The sequence below is a fragment of the Podarcis tiliguerta genome, assembly GCF_965153285.1.
Source record: "Podarcis tiliguerta genome assembly, chromosome: Z".
NCBI lineage: Eukaryota > Metazoa > Chordata > Lepidosauria > Squamata > Lacertidae > Podarcis > Podarcis tiliguerta.
In genome coordinates this window covers 10801384-10815789 of record NC_139553.1, presented here as the reverse complement: position 1 = coordinate 10815789, position 14406 = coordinate 10801384, and the positions used below count along the sequence as shown (strand labels likewise).

General features: G+C 46.0%; 1 long non-coding RNA gene across 4 annotated transcripts in view; it reads right to left on the bottom strand.

Moving 5' to 3' along the window:
- Positions 1-14406, bottom strand: part of LOC310669706 — a 37108-nt gene that overhangs the window by 13769 nt on the left and 8933 nt on the right. For all 4 annotated transcript variants that reach the window (XR_014507287.1, XR_014507288.1, XR_014507289.1 and 1 more), the window contains one exon: positions 4834-4896. This is a non-coding gene — a long non-coding RNA (uncharacterized lncRNA). The remainder of the gene's footprint in view (positions 1-4833; positions 4897-14406) is intronic.

The window sequence follows — 14406 nt, the reverse complement described above, 5'->3', positions numbered from 1 at the left end:
AGTACACTCCGGATTTCAAATGCAACCGTTCGCTTGTATTTTCCTTCACGTCTTTTTAAGGACAGAGGCACACAACTACTGCCAAAATGCACCCCTATGTCATTCTCCTCCACTCTATCCCACCACCCCTGTGACAAAACCAAATGCACTCCATTAAACTGGCCACTGCTTCTAAAGATGGAGAAGGATGGAGAGCAATCATATCTCATCACCCTTTGTTGCTGTTTTCACATTCCGAGGAGAGGAGAAGAAAGGAGCTCACGACTGACATGCTTCACTCAGAGAAGGGCAAATCTGTCAATTTTGTTTCCCCTCAGTTTTTCATTGTTCCAGTCTGAAGTTTCTCGTTGTTTCCAATTTTCCACATTTCCACATCAGTTTGCAATGTTTGTAAAACTCCTCATGAAAATTAGAACCAGCATTTTAGTGCAAATTTCTCTTAATATGCACATTCTGAATGCAGTTTTGACGTGCATGCACATTTTTGCACATTTTGCATTTTTTGCAATTATTCTTCCAGTTTTGTATGTTATTTTGCATTTTTGTATGTTATCCATGCATTCATAGGCACGCTTTCCCCTAGTATATGTATTTTTGTCCACATTACTTGGCAAGAGAACTGCATTGCAAAATTCAGAGAAGCGTGCATTTCAATGATTTGCATATTTTTGAAGGAAGTATGAATCAGTTATGTTCACCTTGAAATGCAAAGTTAATTTCTTCCCCCAGCTCTAATCACTCATATAGTTTAATACAGCCCTTCCGCTTTGAATGAATGAATGAATTTTTATTTGCGTCAGACACCGGCTTCCTTCCGCTTCCTATAGCAGTACATGTCACCATCTACCTGTCCCCATTCTCACAGTGGTCACCTAGATGCTTCTACGGGAAGTCCACAAGGAGAACTTGAGCACAATAGCTCTCTCACCACCTGCAGTTTCCAGAAACTGGTATTCAGAAGCAATACTTCCTTTGACTGTGGAGGCGGAGCATAGCTATCATGGCTGATATCTAGTAGCCATTGATAGTTCTGGAGATCTTAAAAAACACACACACTATTTTCGTTGGACTAATAAAGGTATTGTCCCACCATGGATTTGGGGTTTTCTTCTTCTTTATGAGTCAACACAGCTATCTCTACTTTTGATTATGTTGGCCAGAACACTGGAAATAGAAAGAAAACTGGTGGTTTTCATGAGTCCCCTGGAGAAGTTATGGAGAGGATGGTCAGGTTCTGAGGGGGAATGGAAAGAGCTCAGGGAGTGGGAGGACCTTGGAGAGGGTTCTAGAGGGATGGAGAAGTGACTGCTGGACCCAAAGAAGGGTCTGAGCATAAGGAGGGGGCCAGAGATTCAGGAAATGAAGATCTGAATCCATGGGAGGAACCAGGTACAGTGGCAGAGGAGTGCTCTGCCCTTCTGACATTGGGTAGCCCTAGTCAGACACCTCCTGTGGTGGAGCTACCTCCAGCACCTCCTTCTTCAGGGGAGATGACTGAGACTAAATCAAACACTGAGCCTACATTGACATCACATCCATCTCCAAGGACATGAAGATGCCAGGGCTGACAGAATTCACAAACCCAACCCACTCAGAGGAGTGCCTGTTTGCTTGCCCAGTTCCAGAACATTGGCTGTTTGCCATGCTAAGGGCTGTGCCACCTCATTCTTCCAAAGGAAGGTGCAGGGGGCATGTTGCATGTTGCATGTTGCATCAACATCTTAGATTGACTTAGCCACCACTTATACACCTATTACACCTTGTAACTTTGCCTATGTACTGATCTGATTGATGCATTAAGGACTTTAGTGGAAACGGAACTGGGAATCTAAGTTCTTCATCTGGCAGTGGGGACCAGGACAGTGGTGGTGGTGATGACAGTGGTGGATTTAGGGCAGCACGACTAGTTTCACTACACTGGATGCCAAGCCTAGGGGGTGCTGCAAGGCATTGCAACTATGAAGTAGCGAATTGAGCAGAATGGAAGACGAGAGCTGGTGGGCACCGAATTTTGTCCTCACACAGGGTGACACTGAAATTTGAAAGACCAAAGTCAGCCCCTGGTGATGATGATGAAAGCATGAGTTGTTAGCTTAAGAAAATGTGAGCAAATGAAACTTATGGTGGGGTGGGGGGAAGAGCACACACAACAGCATCTGACCTTTGAAGTTCCCTTGAAAAATGCCTCATTGAAGGGAGTAATGAATGCAGGATTGAAACAATTTGATAAGCACCTACAGGTTATGCCTTTGGATAATTACAGGTTGTCACAGGGATGAGATGGAGATCTTGGACATGCTTATTACTTTAATTCACCGGTGGGAAGGTCATAACAGACCATCAAGGAGTTGTTTTTGATGGAAGGGCAACAGAGAAAAAACTTGGCAATTAAGAAGCACAATCCACATTTTTTTGAAATGAAGGAACCAGCCCTGTTCTCACAACCATACATAATGTTTTCACTCCGGGACAAAGGAGTCTACCCCAAACTCAGCATAAGGCAGAGATGATGCCAAATAGATGTGCTGACTTTGAAATGGTAGCTCAAGTTGTTTGTGACTGCTGTTATTTTAAACAGCATGATTTTGCAATTCCCAGGATCTCCATTTTGGGAAGGGCAAAATGGACGTCTGTTTCTCTCTTTCTCCGCCTCCCCCTTCCAGCAGTTACATATTGGTACACCTATGAATTCCCTGGGAATGGAATGACTGCTGAACCGCTCTGGAAGTAATAGGTCTCTGAAGGGAATAGGGATCTTTTAAAGCAGAGGTTTTCAACCTTTTGGAGTCTATGGCTCCCTTAACCAACTACATTACAGTGGTGCCCCGCAAGACGAATGCCTCGCAAGACGGAAAACCCGCTAGACGAAAGGGTTTTCCATTTTTCGATGCACTTCGCAGGACGAATTTCCCTATGGGCTTGCTTCGCAAGACGAAAATGTCTTGCGAGTCTTGAGATTTTTTTCCGCTCCCCACCCCCTTTTTCTAAGCCGCTAAACCGCTAATAGCCTTTTAGTAGCTAATCCGCTAATCCCTTAAGCCTTTAATAGCCGCTAATAGCCGCTAAACTGCTAATAGCGCTAACCCGCTAAGCCGCTAATAGGGTTGCTTCGCAAGACGAAAAAATCGCTAGACGAAGAGACTCGCGGAACGAATTAATTTCGTCTTGCGAGGCACCACTGTATTTCTGCAGCACCCCTGTGAGGTTCAGGAGCCCAGTTATGTCACCCCTTGCCTGCAGGGCTGGCAGTCTCTCACCCTTTTTTGAACACCCTCCCTTGCGGAGTGTTCTCTCAGCCTCCTCTCCTCTCCCCTCTACTTGGGAGTCTTCTGAACAGCTGCTGCTGCCACCCCTGGTCTCCAAGCTACCCCCTGCCCCGCCCCAAAGAGAGGTGCCTCCCAGAGGCACCATTTGTCTGCAGAGCTTATAGCCAGGGCTGCTGCAATAAACAGCTGTGCAAGCCTTTGGGAGGGAGACGTGAGAGCGCATCAGAGGAGGAAGGGAAGGAAAGAGGGACAGAGACCAGTGCTGCCCACAACACCCCTGGCCATCATTCAAGGCACCCTAGGGTGCCACGACATACTGGCTGAAAACCACTGTCCTAAAGTAAAGGACCCCAGATGGTTCAGTCCAGTCAAAGGCGACTATAGGGTGTGGCACTCATCTCGTTTTTCAGGCAGAGGGAGCCGGCGTTTGTCCACAGACAGCTTTCTAGGTGGCTAGCATGACTAAATCACTACTGGCGCATGGAGGACCATGATGAGTGCCAGAGTGCATGCAACTGCTGTTTACCTTCCTACCGCAGTGGTACCTATATATTTACTTGCACTGGTGTGTTTACGAACTGGTAGGTTGGAAGGAGCTGGGACAGAGCAATGGGAGCTCACCCCATCTTGCAAATTCGAACTGCCAACCTTCCTATCGGCAATCCCAAGACTCAGTGGTTTAGACCACAGTGCCACCTGCGTCCTTGTAGGGTCTCGTAATAACACTCAGCACCCTTAACAAACTACAGTCCCCATATATGCAGTAACAGCAGCGAGAATATTGATAGCTCAGAAATGGAAGCAAGAAGAATTACCAACACTGGAAGAATGGAGAATGAAGATGATGGACTTTGCAGAACTTGATAGAATGACAGGAAGAATCCGAAATCGACGAGATCAGAGATTTACTGAAGAATGGGAAAAGTTTTCAGAATATATGCATAATTTAAGTGAAAAACAAATAACGCTTGTAACTTTTAATGAAGCTTTGTAAAAAAGAAAGATTAGAATTGGAGTGAAACAAGATTTAATTTATAAATTAGATGAGATTTCAGAAAAGTGTGGGAAATTAAGAAGGGAAGGAGTACCAGTCAAGTTGACGGAAGTCAAAAAGAGAGAATGGATTAAAAAAATTGTATGAATTGTATTAATTTGTTTTATTTGTAAACTGAATAAAAATTACATTGGAAAAAAAAAATACAGTCCCCAGGATGCATTGGGAGAAGCCATGACTGTTTAAACCAATATGATACTGCTTTAAATGTATAATGCAGATGGGGCCAAAGTTCATCTTGGGGCAGTTAACGCTTTGTCACATCCTTGTAAATACCCATAAACTGCTCCTTCTGCTAGTTACTGAAGTAAGGCAGATTCATAAATAAATCTTCACTGTATAGTAGTTACATTAAGAAAACTATCTCCTGTGGAGAAGTTGCCACTGATACCAGGTGTAAGAAAGGAGCAAAGCACCTTTGTGTTCATTCATCTCCTTTTTTAGTGTTGGAAGTCAAATGGGGAAATTTTGCAGCTGGAAAATCTGCTTTAAATATACACACATACTACCCACCTGGTGTATGAGTGTCCAGAGCTTTTCCAGGAAAAGTGATGTTTTGGACGGGGAAAGAACTTTCTGAAATACAAACAAAAACCAGGTCACCATCTTCAGAATTTTTTTTTGCACAGCAGTATTCAAAATGCAAATAGCCGAGGCACATTAAATATTAAACAAAAAAGACGCACTTCCTGTTTTGTAATTAAAACTCTTATTTCATATTTCACACTGTGCTATGGAGAGGTCACAATGTAATTCTGCAAGGTTTCACAGCTTCCTTGTTTGCAAATAAAGTGTGTGGGAACAAGTAGAAAGGGAGGGGGTGGGGTGAAGCATCCATCAAAATTCATATGTTAGTGAAAATAACATACAAAAATACATTATTTGGTGGAAAATTGTTTTGCAAAAAAAAGTGTGCATTAGCCTAAATTGCATACCATTGTGTATATTTGTATAGTTCATTGCTTTAAAATGCTGATGAATTTTCATGAGGACCAGTGCTTCTGTATAAAAAAAAAACAAAAAAGCAAAATGATGTGGAATTGCAGAGAACCTAACTTAAGTTTCAGCAGGTGAGAAACAGAGGCATCAAAATTGAACAATTTGCCCATCCCTAATGATCTTCCATCACTCTGCCCAAACTGTAATCTCCATAGGCAGTGGTCTGACTTTTTACATATATATAATACTGGAAAATGTTAGGTTTGTAGATGATGCTGTAGAAATAACTGCAGCGGCAATAACAGAAATGTTATTGTCATTGCAGGAGGAGGGGCTCAGTGGCAAAGCACATACACAAGGTCTCCAGTTAAATCTTTGGTGTCTCCTGTACAAAGAATCAAGGCACAGGTAATGTGAAAATTTGCCTCTGCCTGAAACCCTAGGGAGCCCCTGCAAAGAAAAGCAGTCAGTGATGGGATAGATGGACAAAACATGTGACATGTTATAAGGCAGCTTTCTATGTCCTGTCACAGGATGGGAATCCTTCAGGGAGGAAAGTCATCATTACACAATGATGCAGAGCATGCTTTGCAAGCAGAAGGGCTCAGGTTCAGCCCTCAGTATTTTCACCAAGAGCAGCCTTTGCAAACCCGGTGACCTCCAGATGTTTTGAATGACAGCTCCTGCCATTTGCAGCCAGCATTGGGAACGTTGTGCTGGCAGGGACTGATGATGGGAGTTGTGATCCAGATCTCTGAAGAGCACCACATTGACGAAGGTTAAGTTAAAGGACTTCCATGAAGTGGTGAACCTGGTGAAGTGGTGAATTCCCCCCCCCCCAAGACCCTGGACTTAATGGTCATATGTGAGCCCCCACTCTTTAAAGCAGAGATGGGGGAACCTGTAGTTTTCCAGATGCTGCTGGACTCCCATTATCCTTGATGGCCATGTTGGCTGGGGGCAATGGGAGTCAGAGTCCAGCGTCTAGAGTCTCAACCACTGCTTTAGATTCCCTCTATTTAGATTCTAAAGTTTAGATGGAAAAGTATATTACTTTCTTTACTTCAAAACGTGGTATGTTGGTCCTGCGGTGTTAGGGGGCTCTCCTGCTTATTCTGCTGCAATTGTGCCCCAAAGTCTTGCCCTGATCTTCCAGGGTACCATTGTGGTGAAGGACCACAATGGAAGAGCATCTGCTTTGCATGCAGAACATCCCAAGTTCAATTCCCAATTGCATCTCCAGGTAGGACTGGGTATGAACCCTATCTGAAAGCTGCTGCCAGTCACTATTGACAATGCTGAGGTAAATGGACCAGTGGTCTGGCTCGTTGTGGGGCAGTTTCCTATGTTCTGAAGATCATAGGAAGCTTCCATCTACTCAGTCAGACCATTGGTCCATCTAGCGCAGTATCATCTACACTGACTGGCAGCATCCCTCCAGGGTTTCAGGCAGGGAGCATCCACCAGCCCATCTTGAAGATGCCGGAGATTGAACCTGATTGCAAATCAGATACTGTACCACAGAGTTTTTGGCTATAATGAACCTGACCACAGCTCTCCGGCATCCCGGAGGAGGTCTTTCCCAGCTCTGCCTGGAGATACTGGGGACCTTCCGCATGCAAGGCAGATCATTTACCGCTAAGTTACAGTCCTTCCCCTGTGTAAGGGTAGCAAAGCCGGGGAGGCCGCCAACCTGAGAGCCAACTACCAGTCGAGGAGACAAAACATGACTGGGATTGAACCAATAATCACAGAATCATAGAATCAGTAAGGAAAACCTTTGGCAATGCACAGTTGAGCCACTGCAGCACCAGAAGCCAGTAGACGCAATCCTCATTTCCCACCACTTTCTTTCCTCTTTGCCTGTTTCAAGCTTCCAAATTTTACAGGGCAAACTGGGCACTGGTGCAGGTTTCAGAGCATCCTCATCCCATCAATTGATGCGTCTCTCTCTCTCTCTCTCTCTCTCTCTCTCTCTCTCTCATGGGTAATCACATCCCCAGGGGATACGGGTTCACATATGTCCTAGGGATGGGCAAATCTGTCCATTTCAGATTCAGTTTCTCAGTTTCCCCCACCTCTTAAGTTCAGTTCTCCGCATTTACACATCTGGCTGCATTAAAAAAATGATAATTCATCAGCCTTTCCATAGGAATTTCTCCTCATATACAAGTTTCTGCATGCAATTTGGCTAGTAAACACACTTGCAAAGCAACTTCCCTGAATTGTAATGCATTTGTGTGTGTCTTATTTTCCCCAATGTATGCATTTTATGCACACTTTACCCTAGTATTTGCATTTTTCTACTCATTGCTCAGCTGGGAAACTGCACAGCAAAATTTGAAAGACAACTGTGTTTTGGTTTGTGTATTGTTTTGGAAAGTACAAGTTAGGTATGGTTCACCTTTAAAATGTGAACTGATTTCTCCCCTCATTCCAAAACCTTTTGTGCCTGTTGAGCTGGCATATGCAGGTTATAGGAGACTGACATGAGGTTCTGCATAACAACATAACATAAAACATAACATAACATAACAACATAACATAACATAACATAACATAACATAACATAACATAACATAACATAACATAACATAACATAACATAACATAACAACATCATCATCATCATTTGAAGCAGAATTTCAATGTCTCCTGTTTTATCCAATGATTCTTCATTCATTAAATAAGCTCTGTGCTCTTTTTGCACCAAATGCTGGGGAGGTGAGTAGTGGTTTGGCAGCCTTAGGCTTCAGCGCCATCTGCTGTTCAGACAACATATGTAGCTTCTTTTATATCAAGGTGAGCTTTTCTTCTGCCTCTATTTCTTTTGCCTGCAAAATACTTGCCCGCCTGCGTATCTTATCTATTTATTTCACATATATCCTACCTTTTTCCCCATAGAGCTCAATATGTGGAGCCCAGAATTCTCCCCACTCCTCAGTCCCTGCAGCAACCATGTGAAGCAGGTGAGGCTGAGAGGCAGCGACTGGCCCAAGGTGAGCTTCACAGCCAAGTGGGGATTTGAACCCTGATCTTCCCAGCTCCTAGTCCAACACATCACTGCCTGTTCCCCAAATGGCAATTGGAGACACACAGAGCACATTGAATATTTTCCTTTTTTTCCCTTTGGCAAAGTGGGTGTGATGTAGAGTGGTTAGAGCATTGGTGCGGAGCCTCAGACACAGCAGCCAAATGCAGCCCTCCAAGTTACTCTATTCAGCCTTTGGGACTCTCTCCAGGCCACAACCCCTATCCAGACCCTCTTCTCAAGTCACACCCCTCAGCAGCCCCCCTCCACGCCCTCCTTGAGTGTTTTTTTCTGGCTGGGATGGGTCCTTGAACATCCTGTTCTCACAGGGGCCAACCATATGCCTGTTAATTAAGGACAAGGATTTAAGGATTTAAGCACAAGGGCACTCTCCTCTCTTGGGGTTTACAGCAATTGGTATTCCAGAAGCATTCTGCCTCTGACAATGGATTGAGAGCATAGCCACCGTAACTAGCAGCCATTGGCCATTGCTAGTTCTGGAGAGCTTAAAACAACACACATTATTTTGGGACATTTTTGTTGGACTAATAGTTTATGCCCTAACTGTGGATTTACCTTTTTCATATAGATCAGCAGTCATCTTTACTTCTTGCATAAATAGCTTGTGTGCTTTACCTCTCACTTCTTTTTGTTCCATCACTTTGTGAGAGCCAAGCTTTGGAAATCTGGTGATAGTCCAGATGTTGCTGGGCGACAAATCACATCATCTCTGACCACTGGCCATCCTGGCTGGGGCTGATGGGATCCAATGGGAGCCACGGGTCCCCCTCCCAGCTTGAAAGAAATTGAAGCTGACCTCAGAAAATGCTAAGCCAGAGAGAGAGGCTTTGGTTTACGCCAGCAAGGCAGTTCTTAGGCTATTATGATTAATCAACTATTTTTTTTTTAAAAAAAATTCTCTCTAATGAGTTGACAGGCCTAATTTACAGCATGTGTAGATATGCACAATGCATGTTGTGTCAAGAACAGGCCACACGGGAGCCCCTAGCTTGCCTGGGGTGGAAAGGAAAGAGATGTGTCTGGATGGTGTTCTTTTCCTCATGCACATGATAAAGAAATGTGCTGTCACAACGAAGCAGTAGATTCAGCCTCACAGCATGCGAGCACAAGAGAGAGAGAGCTCCCAAGTATGCACAGGATTCCACAGGAGCAATTTATGGGCTGAAAATAGATCAAAGGCTCGCTTTGAATTCTCTCTCTCTCTCTCTCTCTCTCTCTCTCTCGTCAGAAAACAAGCCTGTGGCATTCCTTGAGCACCTTCATGTGCCAGGATCTTGAAGTGTGCTCTCTTCGCTTGTTGTAATGAGTCAAGCTGGATTTCGGCTGAACACAGACTGACTGCTGTTGCCGGCAGCTTTCCATGCTCACCTCCTGAAAAGTTTGCACAGCATCTGCAAATGCAAGGGAGTCTCAAAATCGCTTACAACATTTCCAGCTGGTCCTGTTTTTTGTGCGGGGCAATCTCTAGTAAGCCACTGTACCTGTTTTTTGTTTTTTTTCTGAATAGCCTTATTAAAACATTTTTGGTAGTGCATTTCATCAAATCATCAATTTTTAGAGCTGGAGAAGAGCTCAAAGGTCATCTAGTGACCTAACCCAATTCAATGTGTGTGTTCTGCAAGGCATGATTCAATTACATTATCACTTGCATTTCTCCATTTTTCTCCTGTTTTGAGGGAGGGCTCCCTTTCAACTTGGTGGTTCTCTACAGTCAGAAATCACAACAGGAAAATATTGCTGATGCCTCATATTATAAGCACAAGACTGTCAGTATTTTGCAGAAGTTATACAATCACATACCAGGACTTTGCACAACTAAAGTAGGATAAAATGTCCTGTCATCCTAGTGCAACAAATCCAGTTCCTTCCCCAGGGTGTCTTGAAGATAACCATACAAGTCAGGAATCAATGTGCATCCTTAGCTAGCAGCACCTCCCCATGTAAACGTATGTAAATGAACACAAAAGGAAACATCAAGCACCACATACAGACTTTTGTTTCACACAAGGCACCTCCTGAGGTTTATTTCAAACAGAACTGTTGACAACACACTTTGCAGGATGATTATGCTTTTCTAGTACACTTTTTTTAACCAAAAGAACAATCACCCCCTTGGCTTCTAAATCAACAGAAGGCGGGTTATTGTAGAGTAAATTAATTCAGCAAGCATAATAGAGCCTTCAGCAACATGCAACAGTGAAAGGACCAGAGGTCATGAAGTGATCCTTTGATGGAGGATTCTCTGTAACAGGGGTGGGAAAGCTGTGACCCCCTCCAGATGTTCGAAAGGCATAGAAATTCATAGAATCATAGAGTTGAAAGGAAACATGAGGGTCATCTAGTCCAACCTGCTGCAATGCATGGATCTTTCCCCTGAAAGTAGGGCTTGAATCCACAACTCTGAGACTCTGAGTCTGGGAGTCACATGCTCTATAATAATAAACATATTCTTATTTATACCCCACCCATCTGGCTGGGTTGCCCCAGCCACTCTGAGTGGCTTCCAACACATAAAAACATAACCCAGCATCTTGGCTTAGGGCCCTCATATCTACGGGACCACCTCTCCTGGTATGCCCCACAGAGGACCTTAAGGTCCATGAATAACCATAGTTTAGAAGTCCCGGGCCCTAAGGAAGTCAGACTATCCTCTGCCAGGGCCTTTTCAGTGATGGCTCTGACCTGGTGGAATGCTCTGTCCCATGAGACTAGGGCTCTGCAGGGAGGTGGGATGGTCCGCCCCCGCCACTTAATGGATCCAAATGGTTTCCAGAGAGTGGTAGGGGATGCTTTATCCCATGTTGATGGCCTTTCAGCCGATTCCCTGGTGGCCCACTGGAATGTGGAGTTAACCAGGGCTATTGACTGTTTGGCTCCAAAGTGCCCTCTCCGAGTGCATGGAGCCCAGACAGCCCCATGGTTTTCCACGGATCTGAGGGCAATGAAACAATCGTTGAGACGGCTAGAGCGCCGGTGGCGGATAACTCATTCCAAATCTGACCGGACACAGGTTAGAGCTCAACGTCAAGCCTACCAAGTGGCGATAGCGACGGCGAAGAAGATTTTCTTCGCTGCCTCTATTGCATCTGCAGAAAACAGCAGCAGGAGACTTTTTCAGATGGTTCACAATTTAGCAGAACCACCTGCGACATCTGGGCCCAGTACGGGCCACATGATCTCCTGCAATGATTTTGCAAAGTTTTTTGCAGATAAAATCGCTCAGATTCGGGAAGAAGTAGACTCCACCGTGGGAGCAGGGCCAGGGCGGGAGAGTGCTAGAGTCCTGTCTAGTCAAGTTGCGTGGGATCAATTCCAACCTGTTACCTCCGAGGATGTGGACAGGCTGCTTGGATGAGTGAAGCCAACCACCTGTCTCCTGGATCCTTGCCCATCCTGGCTTATAAAAGCTAGCCGGGAAGGACTGGGCGATGGGCTTCGTGGGGTGGTGAATGCTTCCCTCCATGAGGGAGCCTTCCCAGACCTGCTGAAAGAGGCGGTTATTAAACCGCTTCTTAAAAAACCATCTTTAGATGCGGCCACGATGGCCAATTATCGCCCAGTCTCAAATCTTCCATTCTTGGGCAAGGTGACTGAGCGAGTGGTTGCTGAACAACTCCAGGCACGCCTGGAAGAAGCGGACCATTTGGATCCCTTCCAGTCGGGATTCAGGCCTCATCATGGGACTGAAACTGCCTTGGTCGCACTGGTTGATGATCTCCGGCGGGCTAGGGACAAAGGTGAGAGCTGTTTCCTAGTTCTGCTGGATCTCTCAGCGGCGTTTGATACCATCGACCATAACATCCTTCTGGACCGTCCTGAGGGGCTGGGAGCTGGGGGCACTGTCATACAGTGGTTTCGCTCCTTCCTCCTGGGCCGTGTTCAGAAAGTAGTGGTGGGGGATGAGTGTTCAGACCCCTGGGCTCTCACTTGTGGGGTGCCTCAGGGGTCTGTCCTCTCCCCCATGCTTTTCAACATTTACATGCAGCCACTGGGAGAGATCATCAGGAGGTTTGGGCTGGGTGTTCATCAGTATGCGGATGATACCCAGCTCTACCTGTCTTTTAAATCAGAACCAGTGAAGGCGGTGAAGGTCCTGTGTGAGTGTCTGGAGGCGGTTGGAGGATGGATGGCGGCTAACAGATTGAGGTTGAATCCTGACAAGACAGAAGTACTGTTTTTGGGGGACAGGAGGTAGGCAGGTGTGGAGGATTCCCTAGTCCTGAATGGTGTAACTGTGCCCCTGAAGGACCAGGTGCGCAGCCTGGGAGTCATTTTGGACTCACAGCTGTCCATGGAGGCACAGGTCAAATCTGTATCCAGGGCAGCTGTTTACCACCTCCATCTGGTACGTAGGCTGAGACCCTATCTGCCTGCAGACTGTCTCGCCAGAGTGGTGCATGCCCTGGTTATCTCCCGCTTGGACTACTGCAATGCGCTCTACGTGCGGCTACCTTTGAAGGTGACCCAGAAACTACAACTAATCCAGAATGCGGCAGCTAGACTGGTGACTGGGAGCGGCCGCCAAGACCATATAACACCGGTCTTGAAAGACCTACATTGGCTCCCAGTACGTTTCCGAGCACAATTCAAAGTGTTGGTGCTGACCTTTAAAGCCCTAAACGGCCTCGGTCCAGTATATCTGAAGGAGCGTCTCCACCTCCATCGTTCTGCCCGGACACTGAGGTCCAGCTCCGAGGGCCTTCTGGCGGTTCCCTCACTGCGAGAGGCCAAGTTACAGGGAACCAGGCAGAGGGCCTTCTCGGTAGTGGCGCCCGCCCTGTGGAACGCCCTCCCATCAGATGTCAAAGCGATAAACACCTACCTGACATTCAGAAGACATCTGAAGGCAGCCCTGTTCAGGGAAGTTTTTAATATGTGACATTTTAGTGTATTTTTCATCTTTGTTGGAAGCCGCCCAGAGTGGCTGGGGTAACCCAGCCAGATGGGCGGGGTACAAATAATAAATAAATAAACAATAGTAATAATAATAATAATAATTAATCTCCTTCCGTCGGGCCTGTAAGACAGGGCTATTCTACCTGGCTTTTAATTTGTACTCAGCCTGATCTTTTATTTCCCTTCTCTTCCCTCCCCCTCCCCTTTTATGAAGATCACCCACTCAGAGACCCCACAACTAATTGTCCCCTGGCCTCCTCGCTGGCTCAAGTAGGACCAATTCAGCCAGCTAGCCCTGGGGATTACCTAATTGATTTTTGAATTTTATTGTTATTCATGTTTTTATACTGTATTTTATGCTGCTTTTATAATTAAGTGTTTTAAATTTGTTGTTAGCCACCCTGAGCCCGGTTTTTGAACCAGGAAGGGCAGGGTATAAATAAAAATTTGTTGTTGTTTGACTCCCACTCCCACCATCTCTGACTACTGGCTATTCTGGCTGGGGCTGGTGTTCACCAATATTCAGAGGGCACTGGGTTCCCCATACCTGTTCAATTGGCCGCCTGGCTTTCCCATACAGTAAAAAGCTCAGGAAAGGTGGTGGCATTCGCAGGCTGAGTTTCACAGTGAGTAGAGCATACCAGAGACTTACGATGGGAATTTGGTTGTTTAGGAGTGGAGCTGGGTCAGAATAGACTGTGGCAGATCGTAAGAACATAAAAAGAACCTGATGGATCAAGCCAATGGCTTGTAAATCGAGGAGAGTATGAGGCCTGGGATTCCTACTGTGCAGGGGCGAGGGAGGTATGGCGGTGGGGGCAGATGTTATAGGCGAAGGGGATCGAGATACGGATATGCTCGTACCCCTTCCAATCTGCGCCCCATCCCGAGAGACGAGGGTAGGGTGAACAAGGATTACTCACCTCCGTCACTGGTGTTGTGCAATGCCAGGTCTATAGGCAACAAAACCGCCACCCTGCGAGACTTCTTCATCTCGCAGGGGGTCGACCTGGCTTGTGTGACGGAGACCTGGGTGCGCGAAGGGGATACTGTTACCTTACGACAGATGGCGCCCCCGGGTTTCTCCGTCCTCCACCAGTCACGGACTGTGGGCCGGGGGGGAAGGGTGGCATTATTAATCCGGGAAAATTGTTCTTTCAGGGCTCTACCATCGCCATCGATCCCCGGCATTGAATGTGT